This window comes from Ornithorhynchus anatinus, chromosome 1, assembly GCF_004115215.2.
Source record: "Ornithorhynchus anatinus isolate Pmale09 chromosome 1, mOrnAna1.pri.v4, whole genome shotgun sequence".
Taxonomy (NCBI): Eukaryota; Metazoa; Chordata; class Mammalia; order Monotremata; family Ornithorhynchidae; genus Ornithorhynchus; species Ornithorhynchus anatinus.
The window spans coordinates 173,721,544-173,733,674 of NC_041728.1; the positions used below are offsets into that span (position 1 = coordinate 173,721,544).

Here is a 12,131-nt window from a genome sequence, read left to right on the forward strand (position 1 = left end):
CTAGCAACTTTTTCCATTTTAATGATTGTTACTGATCCAAGATATTTTCTATCTCTTCCAAATTAGGTAGTCTGACTCTCCTAGATGTTTCTCTCTCAAAATCTATTCCAAGGTCAAACTGCCCAGCTGTGAGAAACAGGTGCCATTTGGTCCATGAAGTTTTGTTTCTTTGGACTGGAAGTGAGTCTTTGGAGAAAATGTTGTTGTAAGCTTAAGTGCACCTCTCAGGGTCACATCTGGAGAGTTTTCAGTACTCTACCAGTCTCGACTAAGGCAAGGAGAGTCAAGCAGAGGCCTAGCCATTCCATTCTTAGCTTGGACCTTGGCTAGCGAGTGGAAGGCAATCTGCTACAAGTCAAAACTTGTAATTTGGGGAAGGTGGTCAATGTTGCTGCTAGCATTGAGATGAAGAGCCTCAAAGAGAATGAAACTCTGCTCCCCAAGTCATAATGCTATAATATTCTTCTATTCATCATTGTCCTTGTCTTTTGTATTTTATCATCTTATTTCTTATCTTCTGTCACCAGCTTCCCCCACTTTTCTCAATCAGGAATGGAGAGAGAGAGAGAGAGAGAGAGAGAGAGACGGTGTGTTTGGACAATCGGAGTGCATGTGAAGAGTGGTCACCTTTTTTTCTAGGCACTTTTTCCACCCACAGAACATAAAGGCACTGGATGTGTTGTCTCTGCATCCAGGAAACAACTGGGTAAGGAATGACTGTAATATATTTGGGAGTGACTATAATTTAAAAGTCTTTATTTTTTTCCATGTTTGTGTTTTTTCCTGTTCCACAGAGTCTAACCTGTGCCCTGATTTCTCTGAGTGATGTATCCTCATCAACAATTTCTCCATCCCTCTGATGGCTAATTTCAGATATACTGTCAATCTACAGAAATAATGTCTAAACATTGGCAGCTAGTTATCGTTTGCACAAATAAGCCTCTCTTCTTAGACCTATGTTTTAGGGATCTTCAGTGTACAGTGAATCATGAAAATGTCTTTAGCTAGCTCTTGTGCTGTTACTGAACTCTCTTCACATCCCATAACAGCTGTTCATAATGCATCATGGTGGCTAAACAGATCACTATTTCAAAGTTACACCTCAGGCGCCTTTATTATTTTGCTAAATTATATCTCATCCTCTGAGCTGTGAAAGGTATGCAGTTGGTCTCGGAAACTAAATATCTGATCTTTGGTAGGATACTGATTTCCTGGGGCAACACCTGGCTTTAAATTTTGGAGAAATTATAATAATGACCAGGCCCACCAGGATGTGTTATGTGATGAATTTAGGAAAGGATGATTTGATTTCGTTCCGAGTATCCTCATGAACTTATAAATTAAATGGAGTTGCAGGAGAAAGGAGCACAATAAAAGATAATAATAATTATGGTATTAATAATGTAATGTTGGTATTTGTTAAGCGCTTACTATGTGCCGAGCACTGTTCTAAGCGCTGGGGTAGACATAGGGGAATCAGGTTGTCCCACGTGGGGCTCACAGTCTTAATCCCCATTTTACAGATGAGGGAACTGAGGCACAGAGAAGTTAAGTGACTTGCCCAAAGTCACACAGCCGACAAGTGGCAGAGCTGGGATTCGAACTCATGAGCCCTGACTCCAAAGCCCATGCTCTTTCCACTGAGCCACGCTGCTGCATTTACTATATGCCAGCCACTGTACTAAATGTTGGGGTGGATACCAGCAAATGGGGTTGGGCACAGTCCCTTTCCCACGTAGGGCTCACAGTCTTAGTCCCCATTTTACAGATGAAGTAACTGAGGCACAGAGAAGTAAAGTGACTTGTCCAAGGTCACACAGCAGAAAAGTGGTGGAAACAATTAGAAGCCAATAACCTTCTGTCTCCCAGACCCTTGCTATGTCCACTATACCATGCCACTTCTCTGCCACAAAATGTTTGAGAAGTACAACAGAATCATAAGCCATGTTCCCTGCCCACAGAAGTTTACAATCTAAAGAGAGAGTCAAGCACAGAAATGTTCAGAAGCTGTGGAATCAGAATAATAAAATGGAATGTTCAAGTCTAATATGCATATATGCATAGATGCTGAGGAGAGGCATAGTGATGCTGAGGATAGAGGTGGTTGAAGGGTTGATTAAAGTTTGGGGTACTGATAATCCACTAGGGATCTAACACTCGACCTACTAAATCATAGAACTTCCAGGAGGCCTTCCCCAATTAATTTCTGATTTCCCCAACTTCACTTCCTTCAACATCACCTATGGATTTGGATCACTTTATCAAAAAAATTAATGAGCACTTATTGTGTGCAGAGAATTATACTTAGCCCTTTGTGTACTGAATAATAATAATGATGATGGTATTTGTTAGTAATAATAATGGGGGCATTTGTGAAGCACTTACTGTGTGCCAGGCACTGTTCTAAGCACGGGGGTAGATACAACGTACTCAGGTTGGACACAGTCCCTGTCCTACGTGGGGTTCACAGTCTTCACCCCCATTTTATAGATGGGGTACCTGAGGCCCAGAAAAGCTAAGTGACTTGTCCAAGGTCACACATCAGACAAGTGGGGGAACTGGGATTAGAACTCTTGACCTTCTGACTCCCGGGCCTGGGCTTTGTCACCATGCTGCTTCTCTAAGTAAGTAAGTAAGTAAGTTAAGTGCTTAATGTGTGCCAGGTACTGATCTAAGTGCTGGGGAAGATACAAGATAATTGAGTTGGACACAGTCCCTGTCACACATTGGGCACACAGTCTTAATCCCCATTTTACAGATGAAGGAACTGAGACATAGAGAAGCTGAGTGACTTGCCCAAGGTTGCACAGCAGACAAGTGATAAAGCCTGAATGAGAACCCATGATTTTCTGATTCCCAGGCCCATGCTCTATCCACTACGCCATGCTTCTTCTCTACTTGATATTCACCTCACCCTCAGCTCCATAGCATTTATGTACGCGACCATAATATATTTTAATGTTTGTTTCCCCCCTAGACTGTAAGCTCCTTGTAGGCAAGGAATACATGTACCAATTTTATTGTATTCTCCTAAGTGATTAATACAGTGCTATGCATGCAGTCAGTGTTCAATAAACACCATTGATTCATTGACTGATTGGGAGGTTTGTTGAAAGAAATCAGTTTTTTTAAACGAGAGTTTGAAGCAACATGGTGTAGTGGAAAGAGCACGGGCCAACGTGTCAGAAGACCTGGGATCCAATCCTGGGTCTGCCAATTGCTTTGCCTGTGAACATGGGCAAATCACTTAACTTCTCTGAACCTTGGTTTTCTTGTTCCCTCTCCTGCTTAGACTGTGAGCCCCTTGTGGGACAGGGACTGTGTCCAACATGTATCTACCCCAGCACTTAGAACACTGTTTGACACATAGTAAATGCTTAAAATAATAAATCAAAACAAACAGAGGGCTGAAATCTGAAGATGTCAGAAGACTTGTAATCTGGTGGGTTTTGAGGACAAGGTTTTCCAAGCTCAGGGAACAACATGAACATGAACATTAGAGAAGCAGCGTGGCTCAGTGGAAAGAGCACAGGCTTGGGAGTCAGAGATCATGGGTTCAAATCCCTGCTCTGCCACCTGTCAGTTGTGTGACTGTGGGTACGTCACTTCACTTCTCTGTGTCTCAGTTACCTCATATATAAAATTGTGATTAAGACTGTGAACCTCACGTGGGACAACCTGATGACCCTGTATCTCCCCCAGTGCTTAGAACAGGGTTCAGCACATAGTAAGCGCTTAACGAATACCAATATTATTATTATTATTATCATGAACGAGGACGCAGAGGCAGACAAGATGAGAGATACTGGCAAATGGAGAATTTATGTTAGTGGGGTTTGTTTATCCTGTAGAAGATAAAACTGAGGAGAATCTTCAGGAATGTAGCATTATTTTACTTACAGTGGAGGCCATCTGTCCTCTGATGCACGAGACAGAACTCTTTAAAGCCAGAACTTGAGAGATTTGAGTTAAACCTAAAGGAATAATTTCCACTGGAATTAGTTCCTGGGTGACAATATGGCAGTTTCTTATCCAAATATTTTTACAGTCTAGATTCTCATCAGTCTGGGATGGGTTGGGTGCAGTCAGTCTATTGTATTTATTAAGCACTTACTTTGTACAGAGCACTGTACTAAGCACTTGGAAGCTTGGAACAATAAACAGACACATTCCCTGCCCTCAGTGAAGTTAGTCTAGAGGGAGAGACAGATGTTAATATAAATGAATACATTACAGATATATACAGAAGTGCTGTGGGGCTGAGACGGTGGATGAATAAGTCAGGGTGACGCAAAGGGAATGGGTGAAGAGGAAAGCAGGGCTTAGAGAAGGCCTCGTGGAGGAGATGTGCCTTCAATGAGGCTTTGATGGAGAAGCAAGTGAGTGTCTTTCACATATGAGGAGGGAGGGTGTTCCAGGCCACAGGCGGGCTGGGGGGCAAGAGGTCGATGGTGAGATAGACGAGATCAAGATACAGTGAGAAGGTTAGCATTAATAATAATAATAATGTTGGTATTTGTTAAGCGCTTACTATGTGCAGAGCACTGTTTTAAGCGCTGGGGTAGACACAAGGGAATCAGGTTGTCCCACATGGGGCTCACAGTCTTAATCCCCATTTTCCAAATGAGGTAACTGAGGCACAGAGAAGTTAAGTGACTTGCCCACAGTCACACAACTGACAGGCAGCAGAGCAGGGATTTGAACCCATGATCTCTGGCTCCAGAGCCGGGGCTCTTTCCACTGAGGATAGTAGCAAGGTGTGAAATATGAGGGGGGACAAGGTGATTGAGTGCTTTAAAGCCAATGGAGAGGAGTTTCCATTTGATGTGGCTGTGGATGGACAACCACTGGAGTTTCTTGAGGAATGGGGAAACATGGAATGAATATCTTGTCTTTGGCAGGGGGATGAACTCAATAAGCAGTCCATTTTCTTTCTGGTTCTAGAATTTTTTGAAGGGATGCTGCTGGTGACAAATACTGCTAGAGACATTTACAATGATATCATTAATGCCATTAATCAAATGCCCTGGTACGTGCCAAGCACTGGGATAGATATAAGGTTGTCAGATCGAACATCATTCCTCTCCCATTTGGGGCTCACATTCTATCTTATCCCCTTCTACAGATGAAAAAACTTAGATACAGAGAGGTTAAGTAACTCCCTGAAGACACCCAGCAGGGCAGAGGCAGAGATGGGATTAGAACCTAGGTCTCCTGATACTCTGTCCTGTGCAGGTTTTCATTAGGCAACCCTATCTCTCCATGAAAATCTGTGAAAAATCCATAAGATGGTCATAGTTTTCTTAAGGTCCAAGTCATTTCATCTGTCTAGACATGTATATGTTTAGTGTCTCAGGATCTGAATAGTTTCCCATCCTAAAAACCTGTCCTGTGGATTTCCTTAGATCCCTATCTGTAATTCATTTTATTGTCTGTCTCCCCAAGTCTCCTTGAGGGCAGGAATGGGGTCTAGCCATTCTACCATACTAAGAGCTTAGTATGGTGCTCTGCACACAGTAGATGCTCAGTAAATACTACCGATTGCCTGACAGCTTTGTCTGTCTAGGCTAAGATCGACCAATGGTATTTATTGAGCACTTAGTTTCTGCAGAGCACTAATTTTTGTGCAGTTAATTATTCTGTAGAAAATTCCACTTTTTGGTCCAATTCTGCAAGCAGCCAAAGTAACATTAAGTGCTAACCTAGCAATAGAAATGCTTGAAATGAGCATGTAGAATCGTCATTCGAAAAGAAATGGAATTTGACTGACTAGTCTGTACAAACCACTGTATTACATGCTTTGGGGAATACAATAGTTAGTAGACATTATCCTTGACTTCAAGGGGCTTACAGTGTAACTTGAATTTTTTTAAAACATTCCCTGTCATTTGCACGGAATAGAGACAAGTTTTAAATGGCTAAAGGTTTATTCCTGATTCTAAGAAATTGCAGTACTTAAAGATGATCAGGGAAGCATAGTGATTCTGATTCCCCACCAACTTGGGAAACCTTACTGTGAGCAAAGAAAGCTTTCCATTACAGAGTCCTCTAGACTGTAAGCTTACTGTGGGCAGGGGATGTTTATTGTTTTATTTTCCTGTACCAAGCACTTAGTACAGTGCTCTTCACATAGTAAGCTCTCAGTAAATATGATTGATTGACTGGTTCTCCCTCTCTCCATCCTGCTGCACTGGAGGCTGTGAAGACAGGTTCATTCATTCAGTTGTATTTATTGAGTGCTTACTGTGTGCAAAGTACTGTACTAAGCACTTAGTCTCAGGTCTCAGGGTACTACCAGCCAGGTGCTAGAGAGAGAGAAATGAAAAGGTCTCATCCCAGGCAAAATCTCTTAATGAAGAAAACTCATGTACCAAAGAGGATGCAGGTGCATGACTATAAAATCTACATGGTGGTGGGATGCGGGGAATCTCTCTCTGTGATCTCACCCTAATGCTTTTCAGCCCTTTGTTACCGAATTCTACCATCAAATAACAGTATCAAATTCTTCTCCCCCATTTTATCTGATAAATAAGTTGGATTAAAATCCTCCTTCTCCTTCTTCACTACTGAGTAAAACAACCGGCAGTTGTAGTCTCATCTCCCTGCGTGCTCTTTGACTCCGCTCTCAGCCCCCTACACTGTGGTTGATCAAACTCAAAACTGCCTGTCCGCAGCATCCTGCAGGAAAGAAAATGGCTCCTGCCGTATGGGATCTCATAACTTTGGGAAGGCCCGGATCATTTTTCTAAAAAAACTTTCAGGGCCCACCACCCTGCTCTTCAAAAAAATCCAGTGGCTGCCCATCCACCTTCACATCAAACAAAAACTCCCCACCATTGGCTTTAAAGCATTTCTGAACCTTGCCCCCTCCTACCTCACCTCATTACTCTCCTTCTACAACTGTACACTCTGCTCCTCTAGTGCTAAACTTCTCACTGCGCCTCGATCTTGTCTATCTTGCTGCCGACCCCTAGCCCATGTTCTTTCTCTGGCCTAGAACACCCTCCCTCCTCAAATCCAACTGGCAATTACTCTCCCCCCCTTCACAGCTTTGTTGAAGGCACATCTCATCCAAAAAGCCTTTCCAGACTAAACCCAGTCTTTCCTTTTTCTTCTACTGCTTTCTGTGTCACCCTGACCTGCTCCTTTTGTTCTCTGCACCCCCCTCCTGGGCTCACAGCACTTATGTACATACCTATAACTTATTTGTATTGTTGTCTGTCTCCCCGACTCTAGACCATGAGTTCGTTGTGGACAGGGAAAGTCTGTTTGTTTTATTGTACTCTCCCCAGTGCTTAATACAGTGCTTTGCACCCAGTAAACACTTAATAAATACGATTGAAAGAATGAATGAATATGGTGGCCCTTACTGTGGCTATGGATAGCTTGTGGACTCTGAATCATGATGAGTCTGAAATTCTGCTCCTCCAGTCACAACTCTGTATTTTTATGTATTGTGAATCTGTTCTTGTTACTCTGTTTCAGTGTTTTATTGTTTCATTGTCCCTGGTGTGCCTGTTTCCAAGTCCTCTCCCCAATCTATATTTATAGATTGCGAACCCCTTGCAGGACAATGACTATCTTTAATTCTCACATATGTCCTGTGTCCCAGCTCTAAGAACAGTGCTCTGCACAAAGAAAGTTCTTAATAAATACTCTGTCTACTACTGCTATGGGATATTATTGAGACAGATTTTGATCCTTTTTCTACCTGATGGAATTTTGTAGAACAGTGTTCGGACCACAGTAAATGCTTAACAAGTACCATAAAACACAAACTTTATAGTATAGTGCCGTTGTCTTTGGTGATTGGTCAGAGCTGTACTACCATTTAAATTTTTTTTATTGCTCACACTTCATCCCTCCTCTCTATGTTCCTCCTCTCTTTTTGTTTTTTTTCCTTCCACTTCCCCTTTGTGATTTTCCCACTCACTCCTGCTATTCAATCCCCAATCAATTCTATTTAATGTTGTGATGATTATTGACAATTAGGAGCACTTGGAGACTTTTCTGAAGAAAACCACCATAGAAATCAAGTAAATAAGCCCATTCTCTCATTTATTCGCAATTCTCAGATCCAAGTTAAGAATGAACAGAAACTCAAAACACTGCTCATTCCCCAGGGATCCTATCTCAATCACTAACTTTCTAGAGCTTGGAGAAAGCTTTCAGATGTTTATTTCTTTCCCCCCTCGATAAATTTCTTAATGGGAGAAATTGATTTCTGAAGGCTCTTATTTTCTTATGGCATTGTCAGATCAGTTACCCCATTGTATTCCTCACAACAGACGTGAGTTTGCGGTAGGGAGGCAATATCCCCATTCTACAGATAAGCAAGCTGAGGTCTAGAGAGACCAAGCTATTTGCCAAGCTCTCACATCAAGGAAGGAGCTGTGATACTGTAAACTCACTGTGAGCAGGGAACGTACCTACCAAATCTATTGCACTGCACTTACCCAAGTGTTTAGTAAAGTTCTCTGCACACAGTCAACACTCAATAAATACCATTGATTGAGTAGCAGAACCTAGGAATCCTGACTGCCATACCCATGCTCTTTCCATAGGTCATGCTGTCTCCCTTATCAATCGATGGTAATCATTGGAGATTTACAGTGCAGAGTACTGTACTATATGCTTGGGAGATTGTAATATAATAGCATTAATCTGTCCTCAAGGAATTTACAATCTAGATCTCAACAAGGGAAATTCTAGGATTAATTTATCTCTTTGAAAAACAGTCAGTGCTCCAAAGTGAAAGTACTTTTATGTCTCCTTGGGTTTAATTTTCTGGTTGACCCTCATGTTAGTGAAATAATTTTCAGTAAGATGAAACTTAAGCTCTTCAAGGGCATGCATAGTATCTACTAACTCTATTTTATTCTCTCAAGCACTTAGTACTATAATAATAATGTTGGTATTTGTTAAGTGCTTACTGTGTGCAGAGCACTGTTCTAAGCGCTGGGGTAGATACAGGGTAATCAGGCTGTCCCACGTGAGGGTCACAGTCTTTATCCCCATTTTACAGATGAAGTCACTGAGGCACAGAGAAGTTAAGTGACTTGCCCATAGTCACAGAGCTGACAATAAATACTATTTATTAATTGGTTAGGAGAAGGAAAATGGCAGGAGGGGCATGAGCTGCATTATTAAGTTCAGGTGGTGATGCTGGGCCTCTTATGGGCTTAATTTTTGTCTTCTGCTAAGGGGATTTGAATGCTACCCAGCACCAACTCTGTTTTTCAGAAATGGGGATGATCCATTTCCATTCTCTGTAGCCAATCCAGGAGTTAGCTATGCTCTTAAAACTGATTCCACATATAGCTCAACTCCCACGGAAGCAGTGTGGCCTAGTGGATAGAGTACAGGGCTGGGAGTCAGAAGGACCTGGGTTCTAATTTTTACTCTGCCACTTGTCTCTGGGTGACCTAGGGCAAGGTATTTCACTTCTCTGTGCCCGTTAGCTCATCTGTAAAATGGGGACTAATAATGTGAGCCCTATATGGGTCAGGGAGTGTATCCAACCTGATTATTATATATCTACCCCAGAGCTAAATACACTGCTTGCCACGTAGATTTGAACTACCATTATCATTAGAGAAGCAACATGGCTCAGTGGAAAGAGCACAGACTTTGGAGTCAGAGGGCAAGGGTTCGAATCCCGGCTCTGCCACTTGTCAGCTGTGTGACTGTGGGCAAGTCACACACTTCTCTGGGCCTCAGTTACCTCATCTGTAAAATGGGGATTAAGACTGTGAGCCCAACGTGGGACAACCTAATTCCTCTGTGTCTACCCCAGTGCTTAGAACAGTGCTCTGCACATAGTAAGCGCTTAACAAATACCAACATTATTAACATTATTAAGTCACTTCACTTCTCTGTGCCTCAGTTCCCTCATCTGGAAAATGGGGATTAACTGTGAGCCTCACGTGGGACTACCTGATGACCCTGTATCTCCCCCAGCACTTAGAACAGTGCTCAGCACATAGTAAGCGCTTAACAAATACCAACATTATTATTACTATTATTATTAATAATACTTTCACCTCTTAAGCTTGAATAGCCTTTGCTTGATGATAGGTTAGCAGCATTACTGGGCAACTGCTCTAGCAGAAGACAGGTGGGATGAAAGTGGAATTGGCCTTGAAATGATTGACAAATACCCATTAAAAAACAAGTACAGCTGCCCTGAATGCAAGGCAAACTCTAGGTAACTGGCGGCAAATATCCAAATGGGAAATTGGAATGGATTTTCCAGACCACACTTCAGTTTCCCAAAATAAAGACCTTTTGGTGTCTTTCTTGGTAGTGTATTAGACCAATTGAAAAATCAATCAGTGGGATTTATTAAGAGATCACTGAGTGCAAAGCTGGTTTCTAAGCACTTGGGGCAAGAACAACAGAAGCAAAGTACATCCTCCTGCCCTGTGAGGAATTTACAATCCAGTGGGAGCACAGGTTCAATACTGCCATGGCTCACTGATGCATTACTGACTGAGGGGTTGCTTGCGAGTCACCCATCAATGGACAAAAGAGGGGAAAAACCTTGCTTACCTTGGGGGGCTGGGGAAAGAAAGGTGAATACCAGCTACTGATACAGATAATATAGGGGCAAGCATCAGTGGAGGGGAAATCAGGAACATTTATATGTACAAGAAGCAGGAGACATTCTAAATGCAAATAGCCAGATACCTCAATGGCACATAATATTTGAGGACTACACAGAGGAATGGTGCATGTAAAAGTGTGTTAATGCTCCCTTCATTAGTAATAGCAGAACAACGCGATAGACTCACTACCAGCAGAAAAGACATAGAGTAGCCTCCTCAGCTCACTTAGGACTGTAACTGGAGCAGTTTGGTTATTGACAGAATAGTAAAATTGAGCTATACTCTATCATAGTCTGCTATTGCATAATTTCCTCCCCTCGACCCCCCTTCCTCAACATAAGGTTGGCACACTCTATAATGGTTATTACAGGTAGATTTGTTTTACTATGGGTATATTTATCTGAAATAGTGGGTTCTTGGCAGCCAGACCCTAAAATTAATTTAAAGTGGTAGAGATATCCATCCAGAGGAATAGCTCCACTCAATGTTGAAAATTAAATGCGATAATAACACTTGCTATTTATATAGTGCCTTCCAACTGAGAAACTTGAAGCTTTTAAAAAATAATTGAACAAATTCTCCTCACTGCTTCATTTATACAGCACCGTTGTGTGTACCACCATAGTCCCTAGGGAATTTGACGAATAGAAATAAAAAAGCTCAGTTGGGACAAGGGGAGAGGGGAGAACGAATGGTTAGCAGGATTCAATACAGTAGAATGGAGGGAGTCCTGAGTTTGCCAAAAAGTATGGATTCTAGCCCTTTTCTGATCTTTACTTGACCTTGGATGAGTCACATAACCATTATCTTACCCATAAAGTGGGGATAATAATACCAGTCTATCCTCCCTCATGGACAACTGAGATAATGGATGTGAAATGGTTTTGAACTTGGAAAAAAGTATGCTAGAAATTGAAGGACAGAAAGTGATAGTGAAAGGGAAAAATCAGTGAGAAAAAGGTCAATGAATGTGAAGCCCCTACAGGGTACAGAATACTGGACTACATGCTTGTGGTAAAAAAAGAAATGAATAAATACAGTTCCTGCCTTCCTTATGTCTCTTTCTTGTGGGGAAGAGACAAAATAGTGAGCATCATCTTCTCTGATTATACTTTTTTCTAGTGGCTCTTGTTAAACACTTACCACAGGCCAGTCACCCTCTCAGGATGGCACCTGGAGAGTTTCCAGTACCCTACCAGTCTTGGCTATGGGAGGAAGTGTCAAGCAGAGGCATATTCATTCCATTCCTAGCTTCGCCAGTGGCTAGCGAGTGGAAGGCAATCTGCTACAAGTCAAAACTCACCTGTGCTTATTTTGTTTGTTTATTTCTATTTCTATTTATTTGCTATTGTTTTAATGGGATGTTCATCCCCTTGATTCTATTCATTGCTATTGTTTTTGTCTGTCTGTCTCCTCCGATTAGACTGTAAGCCCATCAAAGGGCAGGGACTGTCTCTATCTGTTAACGATTTGTACATTCCAAGTGCTTAGTACAGTGCTCTGCACATAGTAAGCGCTCAATAA

The 12,131-nt window shown here is 42.0% G+C and overlaps 2 non-coding genes across 2 annotated transcripts; both read left to right on the plus strand.

The window, feature by feature from the left end:
- Positions 1-218: 218 nt before the first annotated feature.
- On the plus strand, positions 219-356 carry LOC114816054. Its single transcript, XR_003763830.1, has one exon. It is a non-coding gene; the product is annotated as a small nucleolar RNA SNORA7 (small nucleolar RNA).
- Positions 357-11,762: 11,406 nt separating this feature from the next.
- LOC114817350 lies at positions 11,763-11,900 on the plus strand. The gene has a single exon (XR_003765206.1). It is a non-coding gene; the product is annotated as a small nucleolar RNA SNORA7 (small nucleolar RNA).
- Positions 11,901-12,131: the final 231 nt, after the last annotated feature.